This window comes from Psittacula echo, assembly GCF_963264785.1.
Source record: "Psittacula echo genome assembly, chromosome: Z".
Lineage (NCBI taxonomy): Eukaryota > Metazoa > Chordata > Aves > Psittaciformes > Psittacidae > Psittacula > Psittacula echo.
The window spans coordinates 36,163,532-36,181,892 of NC_137742.1; the positions used below are offsets into that span (position 1 = coordinate 36,163,532).

Consider the following 18,361-nt stretch of genomic DNA (forward strand, 5'->3'; position numbering starts at 1 on the left):
GACTGAAATTTGAAGACTTGAGCCTAGTTTCAAGGTATCAGCCTCCTTGCTCAAGTAAAGATACCATCATTTCAGCTGAGATCTTCAAAGTAGGGTTTGTAAATTTATATATAGTATTTATTTATAATTTGTTTATTTAGATCAGAAAACAATCCTTCCACTTCAGGTTACCCTGTGAATGCTACAGTATTTGATGTACTGTAAACCAGACTGAAATATAAAAAGTGTAATGGCATTAAAACTGGAAGGGTCTTTTAAATCCAAAACAGAACTGATAAGTATGGATTGACTGTAAAAAAGGGAGTTTACATATCACCCATTTTTAATGGGGTACGTAGGATATTAATGGGATATCTCTTTTAAATTATGTGAAGAATATGGATATATGTCATAAGAAAATAAGGTCCCTACGGATTAGTGGCAGTTGCTGAAATGTTCAGGGTTTTCATGCAAAATACTCTGTTGTTATAAATTCCATAAAGACTAATTAAAGTGTTTTCTGAGCTTTGCCTCCTACTCTGTGTAACTGAGGCTTTTTATGCTTGACCTGCAGGAACAAAATTGCCTAGACTGTTGAACTGCTTGCTTGCCTGTCTGCTTTCACAGTAAAAAGATATTATTTTAAAATTTACATTTGAGTTCTTAACTGTATGCTAGTCGCTAAGCTATTCTTAAGCCACAAAACGTTTTCAGATAGTAGTTCCATTTCAGAAAATTTCTAGGACCTCTTCAACTAATAGGTTACATATAATCAATTCCTCTTTTTATTTAAAAATTAAGTTTAAATTCTAAGCTTAAAGTTAGGTTAAAATCATATATTCTAAGCAAGTTTCTTATAGAAGGAAACATTTGTGCATCAGCATTCACATTTGTAGTCATTTTGACAGAGTTAAGATTTGACTCCAGTGGCCAAAGTCAGAGATCAAGACAAATCTAAGAAAAAGGTTCAAAAAGCTGGTGTTACTTAATAATTCTAACTGGGCAGAGAGACTTTAAACAACAAAGAATAAACAGGAAGAAGTGAGTGCTGGCCTATTTATTTATATTTTTCTGCTCGTCCTCCTTCGGATACGATTTTTATCCTCTTCCTTTCACTGACAATTTCTATACATGAAAATATGCACATGGTATCTCTGGTCCTATTCTCACAGGTTTACTGATAAGCAATTTATTGCATGCATTGCATGACTACTTATTTGCTCAAAACTACTATGGGTACAAATAGCCAGTATAAGAAATCAAAAGTCCCGATTGTAAGTATTTCTGCAAAATTTCCTGTTACCCCGCTATACAAATCTGGGTAAAGAAAGAATATGTATAAAATGGAGTCAGGTGGGAATGTTTGCTAACCTTTTTCCAGGAAAAACACTAGCAGAAATTCACCCTTTTCCCAACCTCTTTTCTACTTTTATTCCTTCCTTCTTTCTCCTTCATTATTTTCTTAGATTTGATTTGCTTGACTCCCTACATTTCAGCAGCAGTTTTGAACTCCTACTTTGGCAAATTTAACAAACAAACAAACAAACAAAAAACAAAAAAAACCCACAACCAAACCCACACAAAAAAACTACTCTAGAATTGCATAAAATTTTTAAACTTTTCCTTTTACTCTCTCCTTTCCCAAAACCCAACAGATTTTATAACATGTCATACACAAACTTACGATAGTATTGTTTTGCTATCCTGTTTAATATAGTATTCCAAAAGAACATAAAAAACTCACAAAACAAGGGAAAGCCCTTAGAAACTTTTAAGTTTCTAGCCTCTAATCAAAATTGTATCATTTGGTCTATCAGTTTAGCAGTGTCCTCTGTTCTCTGGCAGATTACAGTTTGTAGCTCATTAGACTGTTCTTCATGTTAAATTACTGAAAAGGGTGATGTATTTATAATACAGCTTTCAATGCTATAAAATGGCTCATCAATTTGTTTTAGTCATAGAAAGTCCACGTAAGGTCACTAGTCTGTTACTGGCAATAAACCTTGGGCGCATTTTCAAAAGACCTGCATATTAGATAGTGATTTATAGACCCTGTCCAAGAAATCAAACATGATACTAACAAGGCAAGGCATAACCTAGTTGACACTTTGAAAAGCAATGTATTCCACAAGTACATCATGTGACTATGATATACACAAAGAGAACAGAATAATACCTTGCTCTTAAGTATAACATGGACCTCAGAAGACACAGTAACAGTAACATCCAATGCACTACCATTCTGCTTCACTGCTGTTCCAGACAAATGAAATATAGTACATACTCCTTTTATTTGTGTGTTGTAACACTCAAGGTATACACTGTTCATATTTCATTGTCTACCTCACCCATTCTGTGATTGCATAGTGCCATAAAGAAATTGTATATCATCTGGGAAACATTTACATCTCTGAATACTATACGACACCGGACACTTTGTCATAGAACATCAACAAAATTTGTATTTTTTAAAGTATTTTTCTTTTCAATTTGACAAATAAGTTGAAAAAATGCAAATTTATATTATTCCATAGTCTCACAAAATTGCAAAATTGCATTTTATCTCCTTTCTTTTACTTCCAACAAAACCAGATTTTTTTTAATAAGGCAAAAAGGTATTTGACAACAACAGGATTAGAGGGGGCATAAAGGACAGAAGAAGTAACTGTCGATTTAGCTATGTTCTTTATAACAAATACAAACATCTTAAAGAGGGGAAAGCATAGGTTCTGCATTAGTATTAGCCACCCTCCTGGTGACAGGGAGTGATTTAGTATAAAAGCACTCCTGAAATTTTCCTTTAAGTGTGGATGGTTTTCAGAATGCCATGTAAAATATTGAAATGACACAGTCAATCTACAAGACAGGTAAGTAAGAAAGTTTCAGTTGTACCCTTCTCTCAAAAGTCCAGGCAATTCAGATAATTTTCAGTCAATTTCAAATTATTTACAACAGCCTTCTTTTTTGCAGTTACTGAAAATGAAAAAAGGTGAATGAATTGTAAATGGGAAGAATTGGCACTCACCACATACAAAATACTATCAAAAGCACAAAGCAAATAATAACGAAAGAAGAAAACTATTTTCTGCCACTATCTTTTCATTACTGCAACCACTAGGGTCTGATAGACCAGCAAAGTATTTCCAGTGATGCAAAAGCACGATCATTCACTGACCAAAGCATGATGTCAGAACACAGGCTTGTATTAGAACTTAGTTAAAGGAGATAACTATAGACAGATTAAGGCTTTACAGAGCTTCTGTACCTTTGCAGGTACCAAACTGGATATTTGACTCCAACAATTGTTGGAGTTAAATTTCTGACTCAAGTTAACCTTTTCCATAGGAAAAGCATTCCTCACTATTGAGAATAAATAAATGAATGAATAAAGGCATTAGGGTTGGGGAGGGGAACAGAAAGGTATTTAGAAGGAAGGTACTAACATCAGTAAAAAATTGAACCCTTGAAAATACATCACATAACTCTACTGCACTGAAATATATTGTAATAAAATGCAATAGAATGCTTAAAGTTAACTCAAATATTTCCCAGAAATGTGGTCATTTTTTTACATGTACAATAGGCCTGGGTCATTTTACTACACCATCACAAACAATTACAATTCTATTAAAATGCTCCTGCCTGTGATTAGTGCAAAGTGGGCTTGTTTCCCACTTCCCCCAGCAGGTCCATAAAAAAAAAATACCAGTGCTTTTTCTGTGTGAGAAATAGCAGTGACTTCCCCCCTCCCTTCCATCTTACATGTTTCTGTAGACAGTTCTTGAATTCTTGAACGATTAAGCAGAATTAATGTCTCTTGAATGTTGAGGCACTGGAAAAAAAATCGAATCCTCTGTCATAGGAAATGTGGTGCAGAACTACTACTGTGGACCTCTGGAGAGAGAGACGGGAGCCGTTTCGGCAGGCTTGGGTTTCTCTCTGTTTATGTGAAACGGACATTGGCATATCTTGCCTGGACTTTTCCTGTGGGGTTCGTACGGTTGGCAGGGTGGGGAATAGTTGTCTAAGCCATACCAAGGTCAGCCTGCTGCAGCTGACAGTTTCTGTCTCTTTACAAAGAAAAGAATCAATACTTTTGGACTACGGCTGTGCCCTCAGTGTAAAACAACAAACATGCAGCGTCTGACATGTTTCTAGGTGATTTGTGGCAGAACCTCTTGTCTGATCTGTATCCAGGAGCTGCTGTGTTACTGCTCTGTGCTTTTCTTCTCTCTCTCGCCCCCCCCAGCTCTGTGATGTCTAATACTTTACTCAGGTACAGAGGCGTGTGTTCTACCCTACAGCTACTTGTCACTCAATAAATCACACCTACAAGCACAGTCTGCACATAGTGATCTGGGCTTTAACAAAGGATCAGAGGGACAAAGTGCAGGCAAGATACTGTAATTATAACAAAAATAAAACATTCAGTGGATTGTAGCAAAGACATGGGCTCCCAGGCGCCAATAAAATGTTATTAGAATTGCAGTTTTGTTTCAGTCCTTCAGCTTTCATTTTTAACAAATTTTCCTTCTTAGATTTCTCTTGTTCATTGTCTTTCCAAGCTAAAACACAAACTTGGAGGAAATGACCTATTTTATATAAGCATTTGGTCCTGGATAACAGAATGACCCTATGTCCTATTTCATGAGTCACTGTCACCTACAGTCAGTGCCAGTATTTCTTCCTTGAGTTTTTTATCTCTATTTTTGTGCCATGTGGTTTAGCAGAACTGTAAATCTGTTCCAATAGTAAAACCAGTTACAAATGGAACAGCTATCTGAACACAATTTGAACACTGTTGTTTGAATAGTCTTGAACCAGCCAAGGTTTATGCCTTGTTTTGTTTGACAGTATAAAATGTGTAGAAACATACACCACGCAGCTATATTTGTCTTGGAAGGAATTTTACACCAGGCCTGTTCTTCCAGCTAAATTACTTTCCAGCAGTTCACCTGTCAGCCAACTCAGATATGAGGGCAATGGATAGTTATTATCCATCCCAAGTATTTTAAATGCACCCATTCATGTTAACCTAGCCATATCAGCCAAATCAAACACCTTGTAATGCAAAGTGATTCACCACCATAGAGTTTTTGAACCACCCTTGTTAGAAGAGCTCTATGCTTCCTTCCTATTCAGTCAGTAACCAACAGGGCATGTTTCCTCAGCCATGTACTTCAACAGCGGTGGATCAATAACTGTGGTGTAACAACAGGAGTCACCAATCACCATATGAATGATTAAAATGTGTCTTTTTCACACAAAACTGCTTTTCAGACTGGCTGGGCCACAAGATCAAAGCCCGTATACTGGATTTAGTGCTCGGGGATGAGATCTGATTGAGATGGAGCACAAGACACAGAGGAAGGAAAGAGAATCAAGGGCTAGGCAAACTGGACTGAATGCTTCCAATTCATACCAGTTTTGGAGAAGTGAGATCATGGTATCTGCTCTATGCATTGCTCACCTTGGCACCTTCCCACCATTTTGAACAGTGGCAAGTTTCCACATACATCCTTTTTCTGGTCCTCATTAAATCAGCATCTTGCTATTCATGGAAAGAAGGAGCAGCTTTGCTTGCATATTTTAATGAACAAAGACTTATTTAAGCATAGTCATTACAAATGAAAGTCATGTTGATGAGCTTGCAAAGGGTCAGCACTTTCTGGCTGGGAACAACTGACCTTCTGCCCATACCATACTTGATGATTTCTCCCACTGAGGAAAGCAAAGGACTAACACACTTGCTTGCCCACACACAATAGAAGTGATGTCACTCTCCCAAAACACCGATATTTTCTTGAAGCACCTACTACTACTGACCTTAAGACCACCCCTGAATAAACAGAGATGGGGGCGGCGGGGGGAGGGAGGAATACTCCACAGAAAACAATGTTAGAAACTTAACAGTCCTAAATCCGCGGAACATTTATTGCTGGCCTGAATAACTCCAGATGGTCCAAAGAGAATATCACTTTGATCCTTTAACTTAATACTCAAAACCACAATTAGAGCCCTGAATGTCAAACTCCTAATGATTTGCTTACTCTTCAAAATTCTGGCTAACCGGCTACGCACTATGACCCTTTCAACAACAGATCCAATTCTTTCCTCAAGCCTTGTGAATCTGTACACAATTGGAGCTGCCTACTGGGAAACAACTACATTTGCCATATGGTTGTTCTCCAAATAAACAAACAAAAATAATCCAAAACAAGAATTCTCACATTCTTTTTCTCTAGCAAGCAAAAAGTCCCATGGAAGTCATAAGCATAATACTTCATAAAGAGCATACCAAAATAGCCCACATACTGTTTTTCATTGAAGTAGATGGAAGTCACTGGTTGCCAAATAAAATTCAATGCAGAACTTTTCTCTTCTGGTTTCCATAACTATCAATGCATAGATTCTCTTCTTCAGAAAGAAAAACCCATCATTAAAAAAGAAAGAAAGGTTTTCCATGGTTTGTCCAAACCATTCATGGTCTTCCTAGAATCAAGCCAATTTACAGATTGAAATCAGCAATTCTTCTCTCACATTTCAAGTCACCCAATGCTAATGCTCCACAATCAAAATTCAACTTGAGAGGAATGTGAGGTTATACAGACTTGTAGCAGAAATGTGTCACAAAACACGCAATAAAGCTGTAACATCACTTTGTACAAGGTTTTTAAATTCAAAGAGGCTTTACACTGGCTTTTTAAAACATGCCACACACAACAGGAATGCTGCAAATTCAATTCACATTTCATATAGCAGCAGACTAAACTGCTATGATTTTCAGCAAACATATGCACAAGCAAATGGAGATGCATCCCACTATTTGTAACTCATGTGCTGTAAGACCAAGTAGGCTTTAATCTGTAACCTATTTTCATTCTTGTTGTTCCACAACATATTGCTCTTCTATAATTAGCATCAGTGGTGGCTAGTAGATGGTAACTCAAAACATAAAATGACAGAGAACTGTAAGTCTGCTTCCAGGAAATGTCTGGATCCCTCTTTATTGTCACATTTTATATCTGAAATCTAACTAAAAAAATCCCCGCAAAGTTTAACATGTTCCAATAGAGGCATACTGGTTCCATAAGGAAGGATAGGATGAGGGCTTCTCCTCAAGTCAGTTAATTGTGAGTTATGCTTAACTCAACTACCCCCCAGACAGTTTCAGTTCTTTTTCCACCTTTCCAATAGCCTAAGAAAATATTTTCCCTCTTAATACCCCCAAATTTATACTTTTATACATTAGTGGCATTACTGTATGGTGGGCACTCCTCTATATAACTTTGAAACTATTTTAACAGAATTGCTCTATAAGAGGAAGGAGCTATATGTTTAAATCATATTATAATTGCATGGTAAATTATAGTTCACAACTCTTTCATAGCATTACTGTTATTTTATGAGACATATCACCATTTCAGAATTTTGCTATTCTTACACCTAATATACAATTTTCATACTTTGATATCATATTTTTGGCAAATCTGCAATGGCATTTTTCTTGTTACACCTTGTTTGTGCATATCCAGGCCTCAATTCTCTGAAGTTTTAAAAATATATTTGACTTCATAGACCTAGGTAACTGTGCAGATCTCAAGGATCTCTGCATTCATATTATGAATGTTTGTCTATACTAAAGACCTTATTCTCCTGACTGAGTAATGCTTCATAGAAACTCAATTATATGTTGTATTTTTAGTATAAGAAAAACTTTATTACTATAGATTAATTGTATCACTAGGTAATCTCTTAACTACTATGGGTTTCACTTCACTTTATTATCTACTTCAGCAATATATTATTCCACTTTTTAGAATTAGAAGACTCACATTTTTTTTACATATTTCTTGAATTTTATTTTATTTCATATTAAGAAATCTATCTTACTGTAGTGTTCTTGAAGACTTGCATCATGAGATGTACTTTTGCTCTTGGGCTATTATATCTACATGTTACCCTAATTTTCTTCTCATCTTCAATTCTCTGTTTTCTTTCCTTCCAGTAATTTGGCATCCCTTGATCTTTCTCATGTCGGCTGCTGAAATTCACCCTCTTTCTCTCTTCCCACCTCCCACCCTTCCTTCTTTTAAAGTGTGTGTGTATCTATGCCATGTCATAGAGACATATATCCTATTATCTGCAAGTTGAACATATTAAGAAGGAAAGAGTATTATTTAATAGATCTTCTTAAGAAATGCAAGAAAATAATTATACACATGATATTATTAACAGATTATTTGTGAGTTTGTGTGTGCTACACTGGTAAACTTTGTGCAAAGATATAAAGTAGATAATGAATGTACACCTCTTCTTAATATCATTGGCCACCTTCCTACTTGAACAAGACCAGTTACTTAACCCAAGCAGATTCCTCAAAACTCTCCCTTGCCTAGCTTTTTTAAAAATAAAAGCTCCTCAAAATTGTGCATTGTAGGTACGACACTGAACCAGACATAATGATTTTTTGTAATCTTCAGTTTGTTAAATTTTTAGAAATATTACATATTGTTAAATTATAAAGACACTTTAGGTTGAGAATTACACTGTAAGTCTTGGGTACAAACCAAGCTGCACAGGCTCACAGAGACAGTAATTCAGTTAGATCATGTACCCAGTCTTCAGAGTACATACAGAAACAACCTATAAAAGACTTCATCATGACAAAATAAGACCTTGAGCTTTGCAAAATTGTCACAACCAGATGAGACCAAATTTGACATTAAAAAAAAAAAAAAGACATAATTATCCGTTTCAAGTAAAAAATCTTCAGAAAACCATTTTATCTGAGCTACACAGCTTTGTTTCCATTTGTCTAACATGGCAATGATTTTCAGTTTAAGAAGTGGAAAGTGCATCATTGCTCCTTTAAGAAACACAATCTTTAGCAAGCAAGCACTGGGGAGGCTAGGGAGTGAATAAGTTTTTGAAGCTATTAAGAAAAGGACATATAATGGATTTGCCATCCCATATAATTTTAGACAAATTATGTGTTTTTACTCAAAGAAACTAACAAGCAAAATGATCACAGCCCATTAAATTTTGCTATTGTTGTTGCTGGAAAGTTGCATTATGTTGTGATTATTACAGCTAGCTTTCTGCAAGGTGTACTGAGCCAAGTCTGTGCCCTGCTGTGGAATGGACTATGGAGGCCTATAAAAAAAGAGGATTCAAGTACTTTAGTTGCTGATTAGGGTCTTTAATGTATTACATTTATTTTTAAAAAGAAAAAGAATCCAAAACCTGCATTTTCTCTGTTTATAACTAAAACGCAGGAGAATATGACAGTAAGTCATTGGCTACAAAAATAATTCAAGTGCATTTGTAAGAACTATTGCAATAGCTTTATACTCAGACACTCAGATACACATACTTTCATTTATTATTTTTTTTTAAACCAGAACATGACTGGCTTACCACTGCAGGACATAAAACTTAGTTTTGTGTTTACACTGTACCTCTGATTGGAACTTGGATAGAGCTACTGTTGCTAGTTAGAATAAAATGTACACTGTAATATTGTTGACATTACTCATGTTGGACAGACTGTAATGTAAATATACATTCTGCTACAGCTAGAAATATGGTTTTGATAGATTCTCAGATTTTAAATTGATTGTAACTCAAAGCAGGTCTCTGCCAAAATGAGTTGATATTTCACAAGCATATGAATGAAAAATAGATGACAAGGGATCAAATCTGGATCTGAATAACCTGACCTAGTGGTTTAAGGTATTGTAATTTCTCTCCAACCTCTCCCCCAATTTTCATACAAAGGAAAATATCTCAGGCTGTGTTGAGGGGATTACAATTAGTCATGGTATCAACGTGTTAAGATTTTAAAAGACTTGCAGACTATCAGCTACTCATAAGTGACATTTCACATTTTTAGGTCATAATGTAATGCTGAGGTATATCATACCTTGCATATTGACTGGGTTGATTGAATAGAGTCAATATTGCTAGATAAAAGATGGCAGAGAACAAGACACAAAGTAAATATCAACACATAGATTTCACTTTTTCAACCCCCAAAGACACGTATTTTCAAAGTAAACATACACTTCTGTCTCATCTCCCCACAGTACACTTAAAGGTAGGAAGTGCCTTGTTGCCCTTAAGTGCACCTCGGGTTCCATTTTGCCTGCAGACACTTTTCTAGTTTTGCATACAAAGTTTCACCATGAGGCTCTGATCCCATTTTGTTATGCTTTGTTACCAGGGTTTGGTTTCACTGGTAGGCTCAGTTACCTGATAAAAAATAGATTTCATAGCTTATAAATGTTTCACAGCTTTCAGTGTGAATAAAACAAACACAACCCCCTCATACTACTATTAACCACCTAGGAAACCTTCAAAAATGGTAACATAATTCAGTCTCATACAAATGAACTGTGTTAATTAACATCTTCCTCAGTTTCCTTCCCCAGTGTCTGCTTGGTTGTCCTTCTCTCACATGCCACCAGAAATTTCGAAGTACATGTGCAAAGCTAAATGAAAACTGAATTAAGCACATGAAATTTTAGCTAATACAATCCTGTTTTCCTCCACCCCTTCTTCATAACTCCTCCTCTTATTTCTGAATCAGTTAGCATACATTTACTGATACATCATCACAAACGGTTGGCATGAAGATTTACAGTATTTGCAACATCCCACTGTGGGATAGCTTCACTGTAAAAATAAGATCTGTTCTGTGTTTGTACAGTGATCAGACTCCTGGTCCATAGCTGGAGCTCTATGGATCTTTGCAAGTCAAATAATGAACACATATATGCAACACAAATAATGAACAAGTCATATCAATAAAGAAAAAATAACTTTTTAAAAAAGTTAAGTCTTTTCCTAATTAAGTCTTATTTCCACGATAGTACCCAAAGTTTGTCAAGCTGGTGAAGGCATCCGGAATTGCCATTAGTTTCCAGTTTTGGAGATTCTGAGCTTCTCCTCGTTGCTCTTTGTACAGCATTGAAAAGAGCAGGAAGAGTACTGGGTGGTTTCTACAGCTGTAGAAGTGAATACAGCATTAAAGAATTTAGCTTCACCCTAAGGCCCTCTGCCTTAATGTTTGATCTTGTTTCATCTGCTTATCCAATGTTTCTTACCTGGTAATTTATGAAAATAAATACATAAACAAAAAGTATTCCACTATGGAATCAATAAAATAAGCAATAAAAAATTAACCACAAAGAAAAATCATATTGCCTCACCCCCATTGTAATTCATGAGGAGTGTTTACATAAATTCATCTTCAAAGTCAAGACATTTGCAAAATTTAGCAGCTATCATCTACCTCTGAAATGCAAAATCACATGCAGAACCCTTTCAGCTAGCTACCATATAATCCCAAAAGTTCGCCCCAGTATCACATACTAGCAGTGGTTGCTACCACTACTTAGAAAAATAGAGTAGGACTTGATGATCTGTATGGGTTTTCTCCAACATGAAATATTCTATGATTGTATGAGGAACAATATAGGCAACAAAGCACACGTACATGTGTGAGAAAGAATAAGCAACAGAAATTGAGCACCATGCAAATCAAGGATTTACATCTATTTAACTTTGAAAACACGGGGGGGGGGGGGAAGAAAACCAGGAGAAAAGGGTATATTAAAGGCAAAAAAAAATGGCTGATGTAGGCAAAGGTTAGAAAAGAAAAGCAGTATCTTTTTTTCCTTCTCTTGCCACTCCTTTTAGGCAAATTTATTATATTCAAGATTATTTTCTCCCAGATCTAGCACTGATATCTATCCAATTATTTGTATATATTTTTATCAAAGATGTAACCAAAAAATGAGCAGCCCCAGTGTATCCAAAACACTTTGCCAATCCCACTTCTTTCCTGTCTACGCAGCTCCAGTTTTCCACTATAAACCTCAGCACAAATTGATATATTCCTATTTTGGTAAAATCAGAGTAAGAGTTGGCCTGAATAACTTCTAGAAAACAGATCAAATCTAACTCAGATTTGTCCGTATGCATGGCTCAACTGTGACTGAAAAAATTCTTCTTAGTATCATGCTTAAGGCCTTTCAACAAAAATCCAGATATACTACTAAAATGTATTTGTACCCCTATTGTCTTATTATCCATTTTTTTCTAATTAAGATAACACCAAAAAACTAACTCATGGATAATTCGTTCAAAAAAATTCAGCAATTACTGATTCATAAACCACAGGAATGAGAAATACTCTTAACAAGTAATAAGGATGGTACTGAGACAGAAATCACTACTAAAAAGTTGCTTCATTTAAGAAAATCTAGAGGTAGATGAAAATAGCCACTTCAGAAGGAAATGCTTAAAATTTCCAGTAACTTTATTTAAAAAAAAAAAAAAAAAATTAGCACTAGGCCAGCCAATTTTATTTCTTAGCACAGAATAAATCCAAAAGTACCACTTCAGCTTGTCATATATGGAGTTCTACTGCATCAGTTCATTCTAAACTGGAATAAATCAAGTAAAATTCAAGAGTAAGTCTAGGAATCCCTGCCACATCAGACACTAATGGTTCAATTCATAAAAATAATACTTGTAAGTGAATCACATGGGGTTTGTGCTACCTGTTGATGCCATAGAAGTAAGCCTGTTTCAAACCAGTTCCCCAAAACAAAACATACATACTTTGTGGTACAATATTGGGACGATGTAGCCAGGCACACAAACGATGCATACGGTGATCTGGAAAAAAGTTATGCTGCTTTTTATCTGCTAGCTGCCACTGAATGGCACTCAGAACAATCTTCTTTCTAATTAATTTAATGGAAATTAAACCCAATTCACTCACTTCTCATAGCTGCTTGGCTTCCAAAATGTCACTGAAATCAGTGGAAGCTGCAGTTACGTCATGTATTTGGATGCCCAGAGCACATGTTATTCCATTAGCTCTCTAGTCCAAAGTTAGGCCCCAATCCTTCCAGCACTCCAAGCCTGTAATTCAGTTTGTGTAAGTGTTGGTGCCAAATGTAGAGCAGTTCTGTGGACCTGTCAATTGCTCAAATGCATGTATTTCAATTTCTACTTTATTGTTTTTTTCAGTAATAAACCAACACTGCCACAAAGTAATGCAGCATTTGAGGGAAGTTTCTCACATACCTTAACCACCAATTTTATGATTAGTTGCTAAAAACATGTTTTGTCTGAACATCAAAGAACACCTCTAGTTTACAGAAGGAATATCTAATAAACTTAACATGCAAGTGAAATGTTTTTCTGCCAAAAGAGCACAACACAGCACTGCCCACAAATAGTGAGCTGCATTTATAATGAACTTTGCTGTGTCTTGAGAAAGCAATGTCTGGAGGGTATTCGTACTTAATGAGGCAGGGGACAATGGGTTAAAAGAATCCAATTCCCATCCTAGGAAAGAAAAAAAAAAACAAGAATCAAAAACAAAACTGTTCCTGATAGTAAAGCATGTTGCTCTTTTACACAGAATTCTGAGCTACTTCCTTCAGAGTTTTGTTATCAGAACTGAGAAACAAAAGGGCCCTAATAGGTGACAAAAATATAGCAAGAAATCTTGTTCCATAATCACAATATTTCTGCTGTTGCATCATGAACCTCACAGAACAGCTCTACAAAAATTGGCTTAAATGTGCATTTATGTTCAATGCACAAAATGGGTTCAATTTACATCTCTGAACTTTTTCAGCTTAACATATGATTTTGAAGGGATACGATGTCTTGTTTATTCCTTTGAGAGAAAACAGGGTCCTTAAAAATCATGTTTTATGAATATTAAAGTAAATCAAACAGTTTGCATTTCGCTGCATCTAGCAGGGTAACATTTTATATTCATCTAATACAGCCACCCTCACCTCCCATTCTCAGGGTTTACTTTTACAATTGTGCTGCTAAGTTTTAACAATCTCTGCAGCGCTATCCTCATAATTCTTATTTTTGTTCTTTCCCACTCCTCCTCCAGTCTGTCGTAGTTAAACCTAAGTATTTAACTAATCTAAAACAAACACACAGAGAAATATCTCTTAGTGTATATTAGCCCAAAGAAACTAGTCTAGGGGACACAAAGCTTTTATTTATTCATTTTCTAGTGACATTACTGAAGAATTGTTTCTTCACAGCTTCCAGGAGGATATAAACAAATGTAGTTGATGCATGATGGGGATTAGGCAGAAGGAAAGGGACAGTCTAGAAAGCCAGAGCATAAAATTGCGGGGGTTGCAAAAGCCTTAACAAGAAAAAAAAAAAACCCAAACCAAAACCTCCTTTTGAAAGGATGGGGAGGAAGCTCCAGTATCTCAGAATAAGAAACAACTTAACCCAATGCTTATCAGGAGAAACAACTAAAACAAAAGTTCTTCATTTTGTTTTCTGCAACAACATAGCAGCCAAACTACACACCAGATACATACTGCAGAAACATTTCAGATTTAAAAAAACATTTCAAGGTGGGGTATGACCTATGCTACATCCACTAAAGCCGTTCAGGGAGAAAATATTTGATATGTTTTCCATTTAGAAATACCAACAATATTTTGACTGTCCAAACACACTTTTCAAATTCACTGCAATTCAGCACATACATGTATATTGAGACCCCTTAACCTGACATGCACCATTTTTCCATCTTACCTGGAGTCTCAATTGGGATAAAAAGTGCCCAGAACCTCCAGGACTCAGGCTGTGTTCAGCCAGTCTCCCTAGAGGGTCAGACATTCGCTTTCTGACTTCTGCTCCCACCTGCTTTCTCAACATCTTCCCAGTGCTCTGGAGAATGCTGTGATACGAACCTGAGCTCGCTGATAATGACAGCATTGATTTCTTGGTTTCAGTCAGAAGAAAACACTGGTACAAAACTTACAGTTATGAATGTAAAAATTTTTTGGGTCAAAGTTATGTATGTATATATATATATATATATATATATATATATACAGCTGTTATTACAAGGTTTGCCTTAATATTACTATACTAAAATAAACACTTGGTTCGCTGACAGGGTATGCAATGAGAAGGAAAGACCTTGAAAGGTTTAAATACTACAAACACTGGTGATTCTTACACTGTGTCGTGGTTTAAGCCCAGGCCGTAAATCAGAACCACACAGTCCACTTCCCTCCCCACCTTTCTTCCCCCCACTCCTGGAGGGACGGGGAGGAGAATCAAAAGAATGCAACTCCCACGGGTTGAGATAAGAACAGTTTAATAACTAAGGTATAACACAAATCACTACTGCTACCACCAATAATAATAATGATAAAGGAAATAACAAGGAAGAGAATACAACCGCTCACCAACCGGTACCTCACCCCCACCCTGCAGTGATCCCGCCCTTCCGGGAACTCTCAGTTCTACATCCTGGGCATGACGTGCTGTGGTATGGAATACCTCTTTGGCTAGTTTGGGTCAGGTGTCCTGTCCCTGCTTCCTCCCGGCTTCTCCTCCTCCCTGGCAGAGCATGAGACTCACAAAGTCCTTGGTCAGTCTAAACATCGGTGTTATCAGCTTTGTTTCCAGGCCAAAAGTCAAAAACACAGTGCTGCAGCAGCTACTAAGAAGGAGAAAAACTGACTGCTACTGCTGAACCCAGGACACACTGTCTTTCCTATGGCCAAATATAATTTTGCACTACCTGCTACACCACTGCATCCTGTTTGCGCACCATAAGACAAGCTAAAAGAAGTAACTTTCAGAAAATACATCTAGTTTTAGTGACGAAAGTAGTTTTAAAAGTCATAAAGAATAACTGATTTTTTTATTTTATTTTTTTTTAAATGTCTATTTTCTGATGAATATTCTGGGGCACCAACTCATTCAAGGGAAATGGAAAAATTAGTCCAAAATGCCAGCCCTACCTCTATTAATACTAAAGTCATCCACTGGGAATTAAAGTACTCTGTCTTTAGATGCTGAAAAGCCCTTAATTCCAAATAGGAATTGACCAAAGAAAACTGGAAGTCCACAAACGGGCAATTGGACAATGGAACAAAAGTTAGCACAGCTTTGAAAGCTGACCATGATGTTTTCTCAGAGAAGCAGAAGAAATACATGAACATTTACCCATGCTCTCTTCTGGTCACAGGAAGACACCTCAGTAATATTTTGCTGGTAACTGGCAGAAATTACAGCAGCCTTCCAGCTGCAAAACTGTGAGCAGTCTACCTGCTGAGAACATCAGTACCTATGCTGTTGATGGCCAAAGCAAAGGCTGTGACCTCTGGATGTGTGTACTACCTGCACATGAAGACCTGCAGTATTATTTCAAGTGACCAAAGAAGCCACTGTACTAAATCTGTAACCTCCTGAAACTTCTTTGGAGATGCCCATGATCACCACTTTCCACTGTTTCTGCTTACTAGGTCACTAGTCAGACAATGCCAGGTTGTATTTGCCCATCAAGGTTAGAAATAAGTGAGTGTGCACCTAACACACGTTCAAAAGAATTTGACTTTGCACAGCCATCTTATCTGCAAGTTTGTGAAGTCTGATAATTCTATATTTGAGGAATGTCAAAGCAAAAAGCAAATTGAGACATTTTACCCATTTCTTTTTTCACCCAGTTCAAGATTATCTATTTCTCTTATTTCCCTGAAATCCTGTGCAGTATAATTTCTTCATTTTATAAAGCATTTTATAAAACATGCAGATGATATAAAAATCTCATTGTCAATGAATGCCCCTTCTTCCTTTGACAAAATAAAAATAGCAAAATTTCAAAAGGATTGCACCGAGGGGCCACCCACTTATTTGTAAATATCTCTGCCTTGGTTCAGTTCCAAAGTTAGCAGACTGGTAGGTATAAAATAATAGACAAACTGCATTAACCTTTGTAGGCAAAAGCTCTGTTTACCAGACAGGCTGTTTAGAAACTGTACAGGAAGCTTTACAAATCCTGCATCAAACCATCCTTTGCTTTACCCATCATCATCAGGTGTGATCTTAAGCAAAACTTTATCAAAGTAACATACCGCTTTCCTGCACGCTAATTTCATCAGACGCACTCTCTGAATGTTGTTCTACATGATGTCATCACACTGTAACTCACTTCATTTACAGTATCTGTTTCACTTCTACTCACAAGCTAATATAACTCTTTTTTTTTTTTTAACTGCGCACAGGCTGCTAGACACATGTGCACAGCAAATGGAATCTGAACTTAGCTTAACAGCCTCATTTATTCCTGATGGTTTAAATTATTTCATCACAATTAATGACACCCCCTCAGCTTCCTGTGCAGCACTGCCAGATGTTCAGAGACCTCAAAGCCACTCTCTTCTTTGACGGCTAGTGACAAGTCGTCCTCTGAAGGACGTTCCCTCAGTGCACGGGCCGGATGACATGTCCAGTGCTTAGCACCTCTCTACCTCCCTGAGAAACCATGGTGAGGGAAGGAGGAAGATATGAGAAACCAGCCAGTGCATTAGTAAGGACAAATTAAGTGAAGCGTTCTGAACTTGAAGAATATCTCATCTCCTCCTACTGGAGTTTCAAGCCTGATTGTTTTATGAAAAAGACCGACAACTCTTTGCCTTGATCCTCAAGGTGTTAAATTTTCTGTGTTTATTTAAAAATGAACCTATCATTTCTTTAAAATAAAAAAAAGAGAAAGAGAAATTCAAATGATAACTACATGGGCAACAAACTCTTACCTACAACATTATCTCACTATCCCATCTTCTTCAAAAGCAGAATGCAAAACCCCCTGAATCCTAAAGCAGTTTCACTCACATTCAGTTTGGGTGTAGGTATTATTTTGCTCTGTGAGCTGAAGCAGAAGAATTTCCCTTGCTATGTTCCTCTCACAAGATTCAGGTATTTTTCTCTACAGAAGGAACCTATAGGACTTACATCAGGAAAAAAATAAGAAAAAAATAAAAAGTGAAGTTATAAGACTGGATATTCTGAAAATAGAGATATGGCTCCATCTTTACAAAGGTGTGGGAGGAAAGGTGCAAGTGCCTAGCATTTTTAAGATTCAACCCCAAGCATCTCTGTTCCTGAAATTCCATCCACTATTTCGAGCACATATGGCAGACATTCTACCGACTTTTTTTTTTATACTTAATAAAAAAAAAAAAAAAAAAAAAAAAAGCTGATCTATGTCAGGGACTGAAGGTCTCTGAGTTTGCCAAAAGCGTAGTATTAAAACAGAAAGGCCACCTGTGTTAGCCCACCCGATAGGAAGGTCAGAGCTGGAAAATTTGTCTGTCTCTCTGCCTCTTTGTCTCTCTCTTTTTCTTTTTTTCCGTTAAACACACTTAAAGGAAGACTTGGAAGGGAAAAATATCCTCCATCAATACAAACTGCAGATAGCAGTGCCAGAAAACAAAAGCTTTGTGCTTTTTGCCTGATTATGTGTGTGGCCACTCCAGAATTATTTCTGTTAAGATAAAAATCAGTTCCTCACTTAGAT

General features: G+C 36.6%; 1 protein-coding gene across 1 annotated transcript in view; it reads right to left on the bottom strand.

Annotated features, from left to right (window-relative positions):
- The window catches only part of BNC2 (basonuclin zinc finger protein 2), a gene marked incomplete at both ends in the record, with an annotated part of 238,912 nt that overhangs the window by 174,291 nt on the left and 46,260 nt on the right, over nt 1-18,361 (bottom strand).